This window comes from Equus caballus, chromosome 9 (assembly GCF_041296265.1).
Source record: "Equus caballus isolate H_3958 breed thoroughbred chromosome 9, TB-T2T, whole genome shotgun sequence".
NCBI lineage: Eukaryota > Metazoa > Chordata > Mammalia > Perissodactyla > Equidae > Equus > Equus caballus.
Genome location: NC_091692.1, coordinates 68,330,901 through 68,347,854, shown reverse-complemented (window position 1 = coordinate 68,347,854; position 16,954 = coordinate 68,330,901). Strand labels below are relative to the sequence as shown.

At 38.9% G+C, this 16,954-nt stretch overlaps 1 long non-coding RNA gene across 1 annotated transcript; it reads right to left on the bottom strand.

Moving 5' to 3' along the window:
- Positions 1-3,911: 3,911 nt before the first annotated feature.
- On the bottom strand, positions 3,912-9,087 carry LOC138915426 (uncharacterized). Its single transcript, XR_011421350.1, has 2 exons — positions 8,910-9,087; positions 3,912-4,088 (listed from the first exon to the last, which is right to left on the bottom strand). It is a non-coding gene; the product is annotated as an uncharacterized lncRNA (long non-coding RNA).
- Between the last annotated feature and the right edge of the window lie 7,867 nt (positions 9,088-16,954).

Here is a 16,954-nt window from a genome sequence, read left to right as displayed (position 1 = left end):
TTACATTTCAGTTCTACATGTCCTGAAGATTTGCTCCCTAATTGGAGCCTGTGCTCAAAATAAGCCCCTCACTTCACAGCGCCAAGACTCTTCCAATGTATGGTATTACATAGCAGCTTACCATTTTAGGCTCAATGTTGTGAGGTCATGTGATAATAACACATGACAATGACAGGAACTCATAATTTCAGTAGATATTGAATACTCTGAGTGTGTACTGACTCTACCAAGTAGGCACTGAGTAAAACAGAAGTCTTACTCTGGAGTAAACTTCCTTAATCTGTGTTTGAGGATAATAAAGATAGCTTCATAGGATTTTTAGGTAGACTAGTTAATCCTCCAAACGCTATAGTTTCTTGGGTTAGCCATAGCATTAGTTCCTCTGGCATTCCTTTCATGAAATAAAGAGGATTCCATTGTGTGACTTTTCAAAAATTAACTTCATTGGTAGATCCTGTAATACTGTTTAAACATCTCATGAGTTTTGATGAACTTGTTAAAATCATTATAAAATATACTCATTACCATAAATTGATCAATTATTGCCAATACTCCTCTGAATACATTGTTCATTGCTGTATAGTCCATCCAGTGACATGATCATAGAAGATAAATAGGAAATGGATCAATAGAATTGACCTTCTCCAAAAGATTTATCTCAGCACTATCTTTTTATTCCCTTGCCTGCTAAGCATTTATGCCTGGGACTAAAGTCATGCTTAAGGATACAGCTAAAAGAACAAGTGGGGGAAGAAAACTAATATTTATTGAGCACCTACTATGAGTTAGGTATAGCTCTTTATAAATACATGATTTGATCTTCACAAAATCCTTGTCGGTTATGAATTTTCTTGTATGGTTGAGGAAACCTGAAAACTAATTTCCTTAGGATTTAAATCTATGTCCTTTAGACTACTGAGGTCGTATTTTTCCATTTTTGTTTCTGCTACATAAGATAAATGAAGTTGAAAAGTTGTGTTTAATTACCTTGGTCTTCATATCAAAACCTCCTCTATTTGAAATATTCCAATTCATTCACTCAACAGCCCACATTGGGAATATATGCTTTGTGGAAAGTGTTATATTAAACCTATCCCTATACCACTCATTCTCTAGTATCTTGTCCTGAACAACAAATTGGTCTCGTTAAACTTCTCAAATGCTAAAGCACAAGACACTATTACAGATTTGAACTGACTTAACTTCTTTGAACTTCAGAAGGATCCTTGATCTCTTTCAGATAGATCTGGGATGCAGGGAGAAAAGTCAAATGTTATTGCTTTGTGAATTTTAACCCTTTCACTTGAAACCCCCAGGATACTAAACTTAACTGGCTCATTCCAATGAACCAAATATCAAACTGGGCTACGTCTCTGTGCAAGCTTCACACGAAACAAAGATTTATAGGTTGAAAAATGGCCCTAGCAGTGGACGGACATGCCAGACAGGAGCTGCGCTGGTCCCAGGATGAATCCATGACATAGTCTTAAGTAGAGAGATCTACCAGCCAATCAGAAAGATACTGAGAGAATGTCTCACAATGCCAGAAACAAATCTAATCTTCCCCTGATTTCATCCAAATGAAATCAAAGATTGGATTTCTGGAAACATGTGGCTAACTGAGTCAATTTTTGTGCAGTTTCATCTCAATATTTGGTAACATTTAGACACAGCCTGAGGTTCTTAGACTCAAGCCATTCCTTGCTGTTAAAAACATTTTTTTCTCCTCCCTCCCTTAAAAATGGTCTCAATGTTCTTTATTTAGTCTGACAGAAGGACCCATGTACCAGCACTGCCTTAGTTTTGCTTGGCTTCAATTATACAAACTAACCACACTCAGTTGGATGGCAACTGCCGTAACAGTGTGCCCGCCCTTTCAAAATTCATGAGTGGAGTTTTTCCACCCGCAATGTCAGGTACAGGATATGAATTGAGGATCAAAATTCTCTAGTGCAAATGGGGAGAAAGTTCTGATAAAATAATACTGCCTCTAAGATTAAGGCACACTGACCTGCTCCCCCACTGCCCCCGCATACACAATAATAATAAAAACTGTCAAATTTTTAGTTGATTAATCACTATGATCCTGGCACTATACTAATTCCCTTACATATATTATCTCATTTAACACTTTATCTTTTAAGGTGGGCAATATGGAACTCATCTACAATTTATCAAATTCTTAACTACTTGAATATATTTCTCTCTTAATTTTTTTTAAAATTACAGTTTGTTTTAATTCAGTTGAGCTTTTGGTCTTCTCCTGTTTGTGGTCCCTGAGGGCTGTCAACTCCCTGCTGCCATGCAATACCAATTACATATTTTCAGACCGCTAATCTTTCTCCACCCCACCAGCTTTCCTGCTTCTGACCACAGAGTGACAGCATCAGCTGCACCATGCTACGGAAAACAGGACTCAACATTTCAGGAGAACCAGCTCAGCTAAGAGAGTTTCCCGAGTTGTGAAAAACCTCTTAACACTTCAATATTGCATTAACCTCAGCTTCACCTGCATTTCTTTGGGTCACAGGGATCATTAGCCATGTGAACATCTTCCATCCAACCACACACAGAAACAGAATGGTTGCTTTTGGCCCAGGGGGACCTTCTCATCCTGGCAACAAGGTGGTACAACTCAGTGGGCCATGTGGTAGAGTGGAAACCCTGTTTTCATGAAAGCCGGAAAACAAAGAAATTGTGTGACCCTGAGCTAGTATTTAACCTTTGGCTCTGCCCTGAGCTCAGTTGGAGGGACCTTTCAAAAAAATATTGGATAACTCCTAGGCAAATATAAAAGAAAGCACTTCCGAGAGTAAGCGCTGATCATCACCTGTCTCTGACAATAATTTGGTCATATATTTTGGAACCGTGTTCAACCAAGGCTTCTGTGGATGCTTATCAGGTCCCAGGGTCCTTTCCTGGTTCAAAAAACACAGCTTTGACAAGGTTAATGAAATTTTTAATCTTATTATTCCAACTGTACACTCACTTTAAAAACATTATATCACTAAGCATAGGTATGACATTCTCAACTTCTCCAGTGTTCTTCTTTATTATTAAAAGCATCGTTGTTCATTCTCTGGGACTTTGATCCAGGCCTTGTGAGGATTTTGAAGTTTAAAATAGAGCTTAAAGGTTTACAAGTCAATTGCATTCTGATTATTTTCTTATTTCTTTTCATTTTTCCCTCCTTTTTCAACCTAAAATGCATTTGATTTTTTAAACTTTTTTTTCTAGATTGCTGCGTTTTAATGTCAAAGTGAACATGGGATGAAAAATAAGTTTCCTGCTAATATTTCAAAAACCACTGAACTCATCCATCTTTCACATATTTCTGTACCCAGACCTTCTTCAAAAGTGTAGAACAGTTGCACTTTACCTTTTGTTGGATATAACTATTTTCAAGGCTCCTTAATCTGTTTCTGAAAGATTGAACCAGTTTTATTAAAGGACTTCTGGGGAGTTGAGAATGTAAGTAGGGGAATCAAGTTGAAAGTATCAAAATAAACCACTACAATCTTCATTAGTTTTATAAATGGAGAAGTGATCTCATAGGGTGCATTAGGACTCAGCCAAAACCACACAGCACTAGGGCATATGAAAGACTCAGAATAAAAATTCTATTAATGATCTAACGATCTCATATATTGTGCTGCATAATGCCTGATACTGGATTAAACTAAGACACTCCTTTCTCTCCAAAGACTCTGCAGGGTAAATCATTCCATAAGCAGATGATGCTTCTGACCCAATCCTTAGGCAGTGTTTTGGAGTAAATGTTGAACACGGCACTAGAATGACCACAGTTTTTGGCCATTTGTTCATAGAGGAACTTAAACTGGAAGGAAATTGCTGTACGAACATATTTTGTCATGGAGCAAAGGAAGGACTTTTGATAACAGATCAAATAATTTATCCAAATTCAGAATGAACCTTTTATTTGTACTTCCACTGTCAGCATTTTTCTGAGTGCAGGAAAGATAGACATGAGGAAGGGAAATGGGTTTGCTCACTTCTGGAGAATGCTCCATTCTTTCATTTTGAAGATTACTGGCACTTCCATCTGATTTGTGGATGTCAATGTTATTCTGACAATAGAAAAAGCATACAAATGGATGTAATTTCCTGTTTTTGAAAATATTACATTGAATCTTATTAAAGTTAGAAAAACAAAACTAAAACATTATTGCTCCAAATCAGAGTCTGCCCAGAGTCACAGGCTATTTCCACTTACTACCAAGAATTGGAGGATAGATGATGTCCTTCTACTCTTTCCCATGGCCAACACAAATATCACCAGCCAAATTTTCTCTGCATTTCAGTCCAGAATATAAGGTGAAAGCGTTAGGGCTCAGTAAATTTTTCAAATAACTGAAAGAACCAATGATGATTACCTTTTCTTTTCTTTTGTGTTGAGGAATATTGGCCCCAAGCTAACACCTGTGGCAATGTTCCTCTATTTCGTACGTGGGATGCCACCACAGCATGACTTGATGAGTGGTAGGTAGCTCCACGCCTGGGATCCAAACACACAAACCCCAGGCTGCCAAAGTAGATTGGTCAAACTTAACCCCTATGCCACCAGATGGGCCCCAATGATGATTACCTTTTTATAGTAACATGTTTGGCAAGATAACATGTATGTGTCCTCCCTATATCCTCTCCTTCTCAAGCAGATTGTCAACCTCTTGTAACCTCAGCCTCAGAGACTTTGGCAAGGTAAGAAACAGAAAGAGAGGAAACAATGCTTTGAGGTTCAGGAAGTCCAGGAAGAAAGGAGAGGTGATGCCTTTGATAAGCTGAAATGTAGCCTGAAAAAGGAAGATCTGTAAGTCCTCTGAGTAATGTCCACATATACTCTGTGACAGCAACTTCAAGAGGTGGCATGACTTTAGAGGGCATGATTGCATGCTGTGTGTAAGGAGCCAGGATCATAGACGCCAAGAGTGCCAGGTCATAAAATGTCTTCTCCATACTCAAGTACAGCACATAAACAGCAGAGCTCCAGACTTGAAGTGACAACATAAACTGGATTAATGTTGTAATAGCAGTTCAACTATGACTGATACCCGCATAAGCGTCTCCAGTGCTTTGGCATCAAGTAGCATCACAAAGTTTTGGAGGCTGGGGAAAGCCAGTCATACTGACCAAGAAGTTTAGATTCTCAGAATTGATATAAAAAATTCTTAATGTGGTATTTTTTGTATAAATGTCTTTACTTATTTTGCTTTGATGAGAGACAAACATTCTTGATATATAAGATGCCGCCAGCATAACAAAATATGTATTCTTGAAAGTCAGAAAAACTGGTTTCTTTCCCTGCTTCTGCCTTGGGTATGTCCTTTGACCTTGAACAAGTGATTGAAACATGTTCAACTCCATGTTCCTCATTTAAGATGGGAACAATAGCTGTCAGACTTACCTCATAAAGCTAGTAGACACAGATTTACCAATAGTAGTAGTAGTACCAGCAGGAGTTTGTGCTATTGTTGCTGTTGTTTGTTTTGCTATCATATATCTTGAAAATGATATATTTCTCTAATAAGATCTACTAATCACTGGTGTCAATACAGCAATGAACAGACTTCATAGTTTCTCCGGCTGATAAATGTAAATGTTGCACAGAATATAAACATGCTTTTATATATTTGTACATGCTTTGATAAATTTATTAAATAATAACTAGAAAGCTTAGAGATTATATTTCTAAAAGCAGTGCAATTATAAAGAGCTGTTTTAAAAGTCACTTATTAAATTCATGAACTGACTGAGAAGGTGCTCTGCTTCATTTTTGGTTATGGGAGTAATATTCAAATATAGAGAGTTTGTCTTTTAAATGACATTTCAATAACCAAATGTTGGTGGCAAACTGATTTGAAATAGAGCATGGTGTCTTAACCAAGCAATATTTTTGCTTTAAGTCAGGGAAACAAGAGCTGCAGAACCAGGAAATGTAGAGGGAGTATGGAAAATATTTAATCAACAGTTATCCCTCTACAGGAAAATCACTAGTGTCCATAAAATGAAGCAGATGACAGCGTTGTTCTGCTTCTTAGTGTTATGGGAGGAGGTACTAGGCATGTAGCTTCTTTCAATTAAAGAGGGGAAAATACACATGCTGAAATCAGGGAGGGGCCAGGAGCAGACTCTACATTGCACATTCCAGAGACGAATGAGAGCTAGGAATGCTACTTTCATACATTATGCATACGAAGGGGAAATGAATGAAACAATTAAAAAATATCTAAGGGATCTGAAACTTACCAGTCTACAACTTGATATTTTCTTTATCATAATCAGATTATTAAGGAAATGACTAAAGTCAGTTAAGTGGTTTAAGCACTGCCCAATTGACAAGCTACCTATCTTAGCAATAGTCTAGAAATCTGTTTAAATATAACCATGAGATACTTCCATAATCTTTGAAGTTCTTATTTCTCACTAGCTAAAAAGAGTGATATTAAAAATTACTCAGTAATCAATGGTCATTCTAATTAAAATCTAAAGGTAACATTTCTTCTTCGCTACTTGTTACATTGAATGAAAGGCTGCTTTTGTAAAACTACATATTTTTGAGAGAAAGATGAGCTACAGCAACTTAGTGTTATGTATATTTCCTCTCTTCTCAAGATTCACATCTTGGTTTCAGCACCTTTCATCCAAGAGAATGAGTGAGTTGAGGCTGAATTGAGATTGACCACATGCAACCTCGGGGAGGAGAGATGAGAGGCAAAAATTAGGAGAAATTTACATAGGCAGTGGTCTTTTCTCACACTCTCCTCATTTAACCTGATAAAGTCACTCTGGTAGAAGAGCTGCTTTTTCTAAGTTGAAATATAAAATTATGTGATTAAATTATCTATGAAAGTCTTCTTGACTTTCTGCTCAAAGTGAGGATGAAAGGAATCATGAAAGTGAAGTAAATACACTTATATTCAGTACTTGTAATGGGACAGCCAAGGAAAAAGATGTTTCAACGTAAGAGGCACAGGAGGTTGGGCTCCAGGGTCAACTTGTGTTTCCTCCAAGTCAACAACATAAGGGTAAAAATGGGGCCACAGAACAGTGACAAATCAGAGTTTTTCTGTCTTGGTACCAATAATAGCTGCAAAGAACACTAGTCTCTGCTGAAATCTCCCCAACTAAGTCAGGAAGACCCCAAATAGTGCTTTCATTTGTTCTCTTGTCCATCTTGTGGTCCCGTTTCCTCTTCTACTGATTCAGCAGCTTCTATTGCCCTTTCTAAGAGTGAAATCCTCTGCTTTGTTTCTTTTGTGGTATTCATTTGTTATTTTTGCCACCAACCTCCATTTCCCCATCTTCCAACAAAAGCAACCAAGTTTTTGTTTTGTGGGAATTCTTCCTCCTCCCTTCACAGTCTGTTGCTCAAGTAGGATCGTCCTCACCCTGATGTATACTAGCCAATAGTATATATAGCCCATCACCCTCGTTATAATGATCCATTCAGGAATGGACATGTAACCCATTCAAGGTGAATGAGGTACAAGGATATGTTTTCTCTGGCTTCTATGGCAGCAATCACCAGAGACTGTGTCTCAGCTCCTGGATGGTTCAGTATACGTGAAGTCTGATTGCTCCTGCGGTATTAGTCTAAAACAGGCCTGTGAGCTCTAAAGCCCTGCTCTGCTACCCACTAGCTGTGTGGTCTCGGACAAGTTGCTTAACCTCTTTGTTTCTCTGTTTCCTTACCACAATAGGTTGTCGTGAGAATTAAATCAGTTAATGTGTATAAAGTACTTAGAACAGTTCCAGGCATGATGTAAGCACTACGCAAGTGTTTAAACAAAATATTCCTTTAGCTACTCAGATTTTAAATCGTGCAGTTGTCTTTGACTCTTCTTCTTTCACCGGATCTGCCACTCACTGAAAATTCTCTCTCTTCTGCACCACCATCCCCTTCTTTGCTGATTTGTTATCTCCACTGGCTAGGTCTTTATTTTTATGCCTATAGACTCTTATGTTTACTTCATGCGTACTTTTAATGGACACTTAGGAGATTTCCTGTTCCAGCACCCTTTCTCCAAGAAACTGGCCAGCCCTCCCACTCTTTTCCTGCTTCTGTAAGAGCTATCTCCTTTGTACAGCATAAGTCACACTCACTAGCCCCAGTCATAGCTTCTTGGTCAGCAAATGGGCAGCAGAGTTCCTTGTCTGGGATGTTTAGACTTGGAGACAGGTAAGAAGGTAACATTTTTCTCTTCAGAGGCTGAAGCCATAAAATGTAAAACTGCTGTGGTAGCCAAGATTTTGCCATGTAGAAAAAGCTGATTACTCTGATTCTTTTTTACTTTGGCATTTTAGAAACTTTAATATGGTAATGTGCTAAGCCATGTATCTAGAGTCATTGTGATGGAAGCATCTAAGTACCCTATGGACCTCTGCTGAGGACTAACACTGACTCCATGCTTCTCTGCAAACTGACTCAAGTTTATCATATCCGCTGCTTTTTAAATGGAGGTACTCATCAGCCTGGGACTAATGAGTACCATAGGGCTGAAAGATTGCAGCTTATTAACAAATTAGACTCCGCTTCAGGAACCTGGATCTTTCAGTGTTTAATCTAACCAGCCCCCATCTAGCCTCTTGAGAGTTGCTTGAGGCCATTCTGGAACAGTATAAGAGTCTCTCAACGTTTTGAATTGTGTCTTATTATCTCCATTTTACAGATGTGGAAATGGAGGCTCAGTCAAACAACTGGCCCAGGTTAGGAAATTGGTTACATGGGTAATGGAAGAGAGGTAAAGCCAAAGTGGGAAGGATGAAGTGAGAGAGATGAGCATAGCAAGAAGCCTCTGTGGCCCCTAGGGTGGGAGAAAAGGGGAGGGTAGTCTTCCTAGACCCTAGAATCTCGGGTCGCTCAGTGGAAGCTGGAAGCACGGAAGGCCTACCTGTCCTGCCAGGAGTCTGTACCATAGAGCTGTCCATTGGGAGCTAGAACCAGTGAGGAGATGCTGGAGACCCTCCACAGCAGAACAAGAAAGAGAGAAGTGCTCTGGCTTCTTGCTTCCTTCTGCCCTCCAATCTATCTGAAACTAGTTGGCAAGTAAGTCTGGGAAATATAGTTCCCTGATACATAAGAGAGAGAAAAAGAAAGGCAGTCAAATAGGAAAATAACCAACATACATTCCCCTGTTTAAAAGATTACAATCCAGACCCATGCTTTGTATCCTTTTTGGGGGGCGGTGGTGGGAGTAAAGCTAAAGTTCAAGAACTCAGAACTACAGCATGAAAGTCTGTGGGTCTATTAATACTGAGATATCTGCTACTGTGGTTTAAAATCTAGGAGCACAGTTTGTTCTCCTTGTTAGACAGGAAAGCAGAAAGTGACTCCAATTTAAAACAGACTTTCAGAACTCGTCTGCTCAAAACTTCTATTCACTTAGGCTTTTATTATTGTTATTGTCATAAGGACAGAGACTACCTCAAATTATTTTAAGTAATAGAGGCTTTATTGTATGGAAATAAGGAAAAGTCCCTTTTCATATGGACTATCTTCCCAGGAGCTAAGGGGAGCTGAAGAACCAGATCTCGGGAAGGGCAGAAACCAGAGTAAAGGTCCTGGAGGTTGGAATCAAAAGGTCGTTCAGAATCTAAGGCAGCTCTGCAGCAAGAGTCCATGGATTTTCAGTCCAGATCTACACCTTTTAACTGACTCGGCTCTTCTCTGCCTAACTCTTGTTCTCTGTTTGTCTTTCTGATACCCTCTGGTTTATTCTTTTCATACCTGGTAGTGCAGAGTCCTAAGAGAAGTAATCTAATGGGCTCAACTAACAACCCTTCATCATTTTTTGGAACAGAACTTCTAGGCAATGTTACATCATAGGCTGTTGCCCATGCTACATCGGCTAACCTTGACTCCGTTGCCCTTTGTGTCTTATCACCTGGGGGCGATGGATCACATGGCACAGGGTTCCATGTTACACAACATGGGTGCCTGAAACTACCTTCTCCACTGGATAGTTTTCCTTAGAAAATCTGTGGTTGAAACTCCATCTTTGACCTTGGAGAGGAAAAGAATAAAGAAAATAAGGAGAGAAAAATCCTCCTCCAAAAGGAGCAAGTAATGCGTCTAGCCAAGAAAATTGAATCATTTAACACACATTCATCATCAGATATCATGAAAAGAAAATATATCATTTTACTATAATATTCCATCTTGACCAAAAATGCTTAACAATCTTATGTTAATTTATCCTCTCTGCACCCCTCAGAGATTGGTCAGTCTTGTTTGTCTACTCAAAAAAGTAGAATTGTCACACAGTTAGAACTTGTACTCAACATTCCAGGACATGAGTCTGTCTTAATCTAGCTCAACTAGATTCCAGCCACTGTGACCACTGGCTGCTTTGAAAAACACACAGATTCTTTTTACAGCACCAAAAAAAATCAATCCATATTGGGAAATTAGACCTCTCCTTGCAACTGTCAGTTTGAGGGATAGCCATTGTTTCTGTGGGAGTGCAGCATGAACTTGGCTATTTTAAATGGATGACCTAAGAAGCCCATTACAGATGAACCAAGATTGGATTAGAAAAGAAATGTGAACAAAATCCTCAGAGTTAATGCTGTGAAATGGCCTGAGTTCATTTGCACTGAGAAGTGCCACTTGGGCTGAATTATTTATAAGGCTGCATAATGTGGTAAATGTAATGCAGGGTTTGGGTAGGATTTTGTTTAGTTGGTTGTTGGTTTTAAGCCACCAAGTCTTTAAAACCCTGATGCCCTTAAATCTGAGCCAAGAGACGGGATGTGACCACAGTATGTCTTGTAAATTCTGTATTATTCTCCCTCTTCTATTGTCCAGTTTCCTATCTCTCAACACTGAAATGATGAAGAATGGAAGTAGCCGCGGTATAAGGCCAGACAGGGGTCCATTAGCAAGATTTGATGTAGTAGATTAGATGGGTAAAAGAAAGTCGTCCTCCACACCTGCCCTGCATCCAAAAGCTGAGGTTCAATTTGACTATAGCCTTAAAGGGGGTGGTGGGTGGGATAGGGATGACCCAGCAAGACTAATATTCAAACCATACTCCAGAAAATAATTATCAGTTCCTTCAGACCTAATTCATGACTGTGATGCTTTTAAATTCTCCTAGGGATCATTGCCAACACGTGCGCTGACACTCAGCTTGTTGTAGTCACCATGGCTCCTACATAGTGATCTAGCTGTTAAGCAAATAATGACTGTTAGATTAGTCTTAGATGAACACCTGTGTTGCCATCTGGTTAATTGGATAATTCGTGGAATCTGTTTGTGAAGATGGTGGCTCTTTTAAACATTGTATAATGAGGGTTCCTCTTAGAAGAGCATTCAACTGGAAAGTTTGGATTCATTCAGTCTTAATAAATGAATCCTGTGCCTAAAAAATTGGTTGTTATTATTTCCATGTTTTAGCATGTGGTGAGTTTTTCTCTCTCTACAATCTTCTATTCAACACCAGGGCAATAAAAACAAACATTTTTGCAGATGCAAGTGGAAGTGTTACTTATTCCTTATGCATAATCCTAATTGAATGATATGTTCTTAGCATTACCCTGATATTTCATATCTTAACTGGGTTTTTTTTACATTACTGTTTTTGTCCTGCAAGCATATTGTTTTGAAGTAAGCATCGTTTAGAGTAGCTTTTCCATCTCTTTGCAGATCTCCACATCATCAACTGAGTCAGATGTTCCAAACAGTACTGCTATCTATTCAATGTCTATTCAACATCTATTCATTCTTTCCTGTTCCCTAGACTCTGCAACCCTTCTCTCTCTTTATATCCTGACTCCAATCTGCACACTTAGACAACCACATTCTCTAGGACCAATCTCAACTTTAGGCAAATGGGCTTTAAGCATCTCCATTTACCATTCTTTGACTTGACAGTGTCACTCTTCCTGTTGGTCCAGCCTTTATGTTCTTCCCACATATTTAGTATCTGAGTTTTTAGGCTATTAGTGCACTCAGAAATCTTTCAGGCTGAAACTTTTCTTGCATGTTTTAGTCCTCTACTATCCTTCTGCCCCAGGATCTCTCACCCTTGTACCCCAGGTGTAGGGCCTTTGCTTCCTGCTACTGTTTCCCCTTGATAATCTAGAGATAGCATAACTATAGGAACTGCGCTTGTTGAGGCATGTATATTCTTCTTACAAATTATTGAACTCCATCGAAGTGAGAAGCAATATTTCAGAGTCGAAATAGCAGAGAGAGAAAAACTAGCAAATCTATGTAATCTACACCTTGATTTGTCCTTTACTATTCCCCTTACCTTGAGCAGTCTCTTAACATCTCCTAGGTGTTTCTCCTAGGTAGTGTGGGCATAATAACATTCATCAGCAGGTGCCTGTAAACCATTGAACCTTTAAGACTTGCCTTCGGTAATTTCAAAAAGCAAAAACATAAAAGAGAATTTGTCCCACCTTGGCTGGTTGAGGTGAGTCACTCTGAAGGTTTCTTTCCATTTGGACTATTCTCTGGGACATTTGTATAAAAGCATAGCCCTGAATAAATGCGGTATTTTCCTGCATATATACTGTACCTACTCACTATAAAAAGTCAGAATCCAATGGTTCTACTGATATGAAGCTTCATGGTGTCTATTAAAAATAACACAGAGAGGGGTCTGGCCCTATGGCGGAGTGGTTAAAATTCCTTGCACTCTGCTTCAGCAGCCCAGGTTCGTGGGTTCGGATCTCAGGTGAGGACCTACTCCACTTGTCAGCCATGCTGTGGAGGAAGATTGGTGTGGAAATTAGCTTAGGGCTAATCTTCCTCAAGGAAAAAAAAATAGAGGAGGATTGGCAACAGTTGTTAGCTCAGGGCAAATCTTCCTCACACACACACAAAAGAAACATAGAGAATGAGGATATGTGGCCCGTGTGACTAGAGCTCACCTATGTCCTACCTGTGGTAAATGGGGTGAGGCAGGGTGCTGTAGGAAAACAGAAAAGGGCCATCTAACCAGGTCTGCAAGGATTGGAAAGACTGCATAGGTGAGGTGACGCCCAACTGCTCTTCCTGAGATGCAGCAGGATTCTCCATAGCTCCTGTGAATGAGTCTTGGGGTCAAAACAGAGAAAAGTCACTCTACGACCACAGGGAGTCACAGTGAGGAACTTCAATCCAGGCTTCCTTTGCACTCATCACTGTTCACCTCTGCGGAACGTAACTGGGCATCCATGGGGCCAGTATGACCATGTTCATACCCTAAAGCAAAAACTCTAATTTTAAAAATGTTGATAAACAGTATGATTTTACAAAACCTTTTGTGCAGAAACAAAGAGCACTACATAGCACAGTTTATTCATAGCACAAGAAACATTCCTTCCAAACCTCTGTAAGCAGCCCTCGTTCCCCAGAGTTCCACTCTCTGCATCACTGCTACATCTCTTGCTCTCTCTTGCTCTGTCTAATGTCTGTCTTTTGTATGTGTCTCTACCTCTGTCTCTCTGTTTGTTGTCTCACTACCTCTGTCTCTGTCTTGGTGTGTATTCTTTCCTTTTTTTAATTCAGATATAATTGGCATATAACATTCTGCAAGTTTAAGGTACACAATCTGTTGATTTGATACATTTGTATACTGCAATATGATTAACACCATAGCATCAGGTAACACTTCTATCATGTCACACAATTATCATTTCTTTTTGTGGCGAGAACAATTACAATCTCGTCTCTTAGCAACCTTGAAGTTTATAATACAATATTATTGCCTGTAATCACTATGCTGAGCTAGGTCTCCAGGACTTATTTATCTACTAGTTGCAAGTTTGTGCCCTTAAACAACATCTCTCCAGTTCCCTCACCCCCAGCTCCTGGTAACCACCTTTCTACTCTCTGTTTTTACGAGTTCAGCTTTTCAAAATTTCATATATGAATGACATCAGACATTATTTGTCTTTCTCTGTCTGACTTTTTTTTTATGCACATATATATATATATTTTTTATTAATGTTATGATAGATTACAACCTTGTGAGATTTCAGTTGTACATTATTTTTAGTCATGTTGTGGGTACACCACTTCCCCCTTTGTGCCCTCACCCCACCCCCCCTTTTCCCTGGTAACCACCGATCAGATCTCCTTGTCAACATATTAACTTCCACCTGTGAGTGGAGTCATATAGAGTTCGTCTTTCTCTGACTGGCTTATTTCACTTAACATAATACCCTCGAGGTCCATCCACGTTGTTGTGAATGGGCCAATTTTGTCTTTTTTTATGGCTGAGTAGTATTCCATTGTGTATATATACCATATCTTCTTTATCCAATCATCAGTTTCTGGGCATGTAGGTTGGTTCCACGTCTTGGCTATTGTAAATAATGCTGCGATGAACATAGGGGTGCAAGGAACTCTTGGGATTTCTGATTTCAGGTTGTTAGGATAGATACCCAGTAATGGGATGGCTGGGTCATAGGGTATTTCTATTTTTAACTTTTTGAGAAATCTCCATACTGTTTTCCATAGTGGCTGTACCAGTTTGCATTCCCACCAACAGTGTATGAGGGTTCCTTTTTCTCCACAACCTCTCCAACATTTGCTGCTCTTGGTTTTGGATGTTTTTGCCAATCTAACGGGTGTAAGGTGATATCTTAGTGTAGTTTTGATTTGCATTTCCCTGATGATTAGCGATGGTGAACATCTTTTCATGTGTCTATTGGCCATATTTATATCTTCTTTTGAGAAATGTCTGTTCATGTCCTCTGCCCATTTTTTGATCAGGTTGTTTGTTTTTTTGTTGCTAAGCCGTGTGAGTTCTTTGTATATTATGGAGATTAACCCTTTGTTGGATAAGTGGCTTGTAAATATTTTTTCCCAATTAGTGAGCTGTTTTTTTGTTTCAATCCTGTTTTCCCTTGCCTTGAAGAAGCTCTTTAGTCTGATGAAGTCCCATTTGTTTATTCTTTCTATTGTTTGCCTCAACTGAGGAGTTATAGTGTCCGAAAAGATTCTTTTGAAACTGATGTCAAAGAGTGTACTGCCTATATTGTCTTCTAGAAGACTTATTGTTTCAGGCCTAATCTTTAGGTCTTTGATCCATTGTGAGTTTATTTTGGTGTGTGGTGAAAAAGAATGGTCAATTTTCAATCTTTTGCATGTGGCTGTCCAGTTTTCCCAGCACCATTTGTTGAAGACACTTTCTTTTCTCCATTGTAGGCCCTCTGCTCCTTTGTCGAAGATTAGCTGTCCATAGATGTGTGGTTTTATCTCTGGGCTTTCAATTCTGTTCCATTGATCTGTGGACCTGTTTTTGTACCAGTACCATGCTGTTTTGATCACTGTAGCTATGTAGTATGTTTTGAAATCGGGGATTGTGATTCCGCTGGCTTTGTTTTTCTTGCTCAGGATTGCTTTAGCAATTCGCGGTCTTTTGTTGCCCCATATGAATTTTAGGATTCTTTGTTCAATTTCTGTGAAGAATGTTCTTGGGATTCTCATTGGGATAGCATTGAATCTGTAGATTGCTTTAGGTAGTATGGACATTTTAACTATGTTTATTCTTCCAATCCATGTGCATGGAATGTCTTTCCATCTCTTTATGTCGTCGTCAATTTCTTTCAAGAAAGTCTTGTAGTTTTCATTGTATAGATCCTTCACTTCCTTGGTTAAGTTTATCCCAAGGTATTTTATTCTTTTTGTTGCGATTGTGAATGGGGTTGAGTTCTTGAGTTCTTTTTCTGTTAGTTCATTGTTAGTGTATAGAAATGTTACTGATTTATGTATGTTGATTTTATACCCAACTACTTTGCTGTAGTTGTTGATTATTTCTAATAGTTTTTCTATGGATTCTTTGGGGTTTTCTATATATAAGATCATGTCGTCTGCAAACAGCGAGAGTTTTACCTCTTCATTACCTATTTGGATTCCTTTTATTTCTTTTTCCTGCCGAATTGCTCTGGCCAACACCTCCAGTACTATGTTGAATAGGAGTGGTGAAAGTGGGCACCCTTGTCTTGTTCCTGTCCTCAGAGGGATGGCTTTCAGTTTTTGTCCATTGAGTATGATGTTGGCTGTGGGTCTGTCATATATGGCCTTTATTATGTTGAGGTACTTTCCTTCTATACCCATTTTATTGAGGGTTTTTATCATAAATCGGTGTTGGATCTTGTTGAATGCTTTCTCTGCATCTATTGAGATGATCATGTGGTTTTTGTTTTTCATTTTGTTGATGTAGTGTATCATGTTGATTGACTTGCGGATGTTGAACCATCCCTGTGTCCCTGGTATAAATCCCACTTGATCATGGTGTATAATCTTTTTGATGTATTGCTATATTTGGTTTGCCAGAATTTTGTTGAGGATTTTTGCATCTATGTTCATCAGTGATATCGGCCTGTAGTTCTCCTTCTTTGTGTTGTCCTTGTCAGGTTTGGGGATCAGAGTGATGTTGGCTTCACATAATGTGTTAGGGAGTACTCCATCTTCCTCAATTTTCTGGAATAGTTTGAGAAGAATAGGTATTAAGTCTTCTTTGAATGTTTGGTAGAATTCTCCAGAGAAGCCATCTGGTCCTGGACTCTTATTTGTGGGGAGGTTTTTGATTACCGTTTCTATTTCCTTACTTGTGATTGGCCTATTCAGATTCTCCATTTCTTCCTCATTCAGTTTGGGGAGGTTGTAGGAGTCTAGGAAGTTGTCCATTTCTTCCAGGTTGTTCAATTTGTTGGCATATATTTTTCATAGTATTCTCTTATGATCCCTTGTATTTCATTGGTATCTACTGTGATTTCTCCTCTCTCTTTCCTAATTTTATTTATTTGAGATTTCTCTCTTCTTTTCTTGGTGAGTCAGGCTAAACGTTTGTCAATTTTTTTAATTTTTTCAAAGAACCAACTCTTTGTTTCATTGATCCTTTCTACTGTCTTTTTTGTTTCAATATTGTTTATTTCTGCTCTTATTTTTATTATTTCCCTCCTTCTACTGACTCTGGGCTTTGTTTGTTCTTCT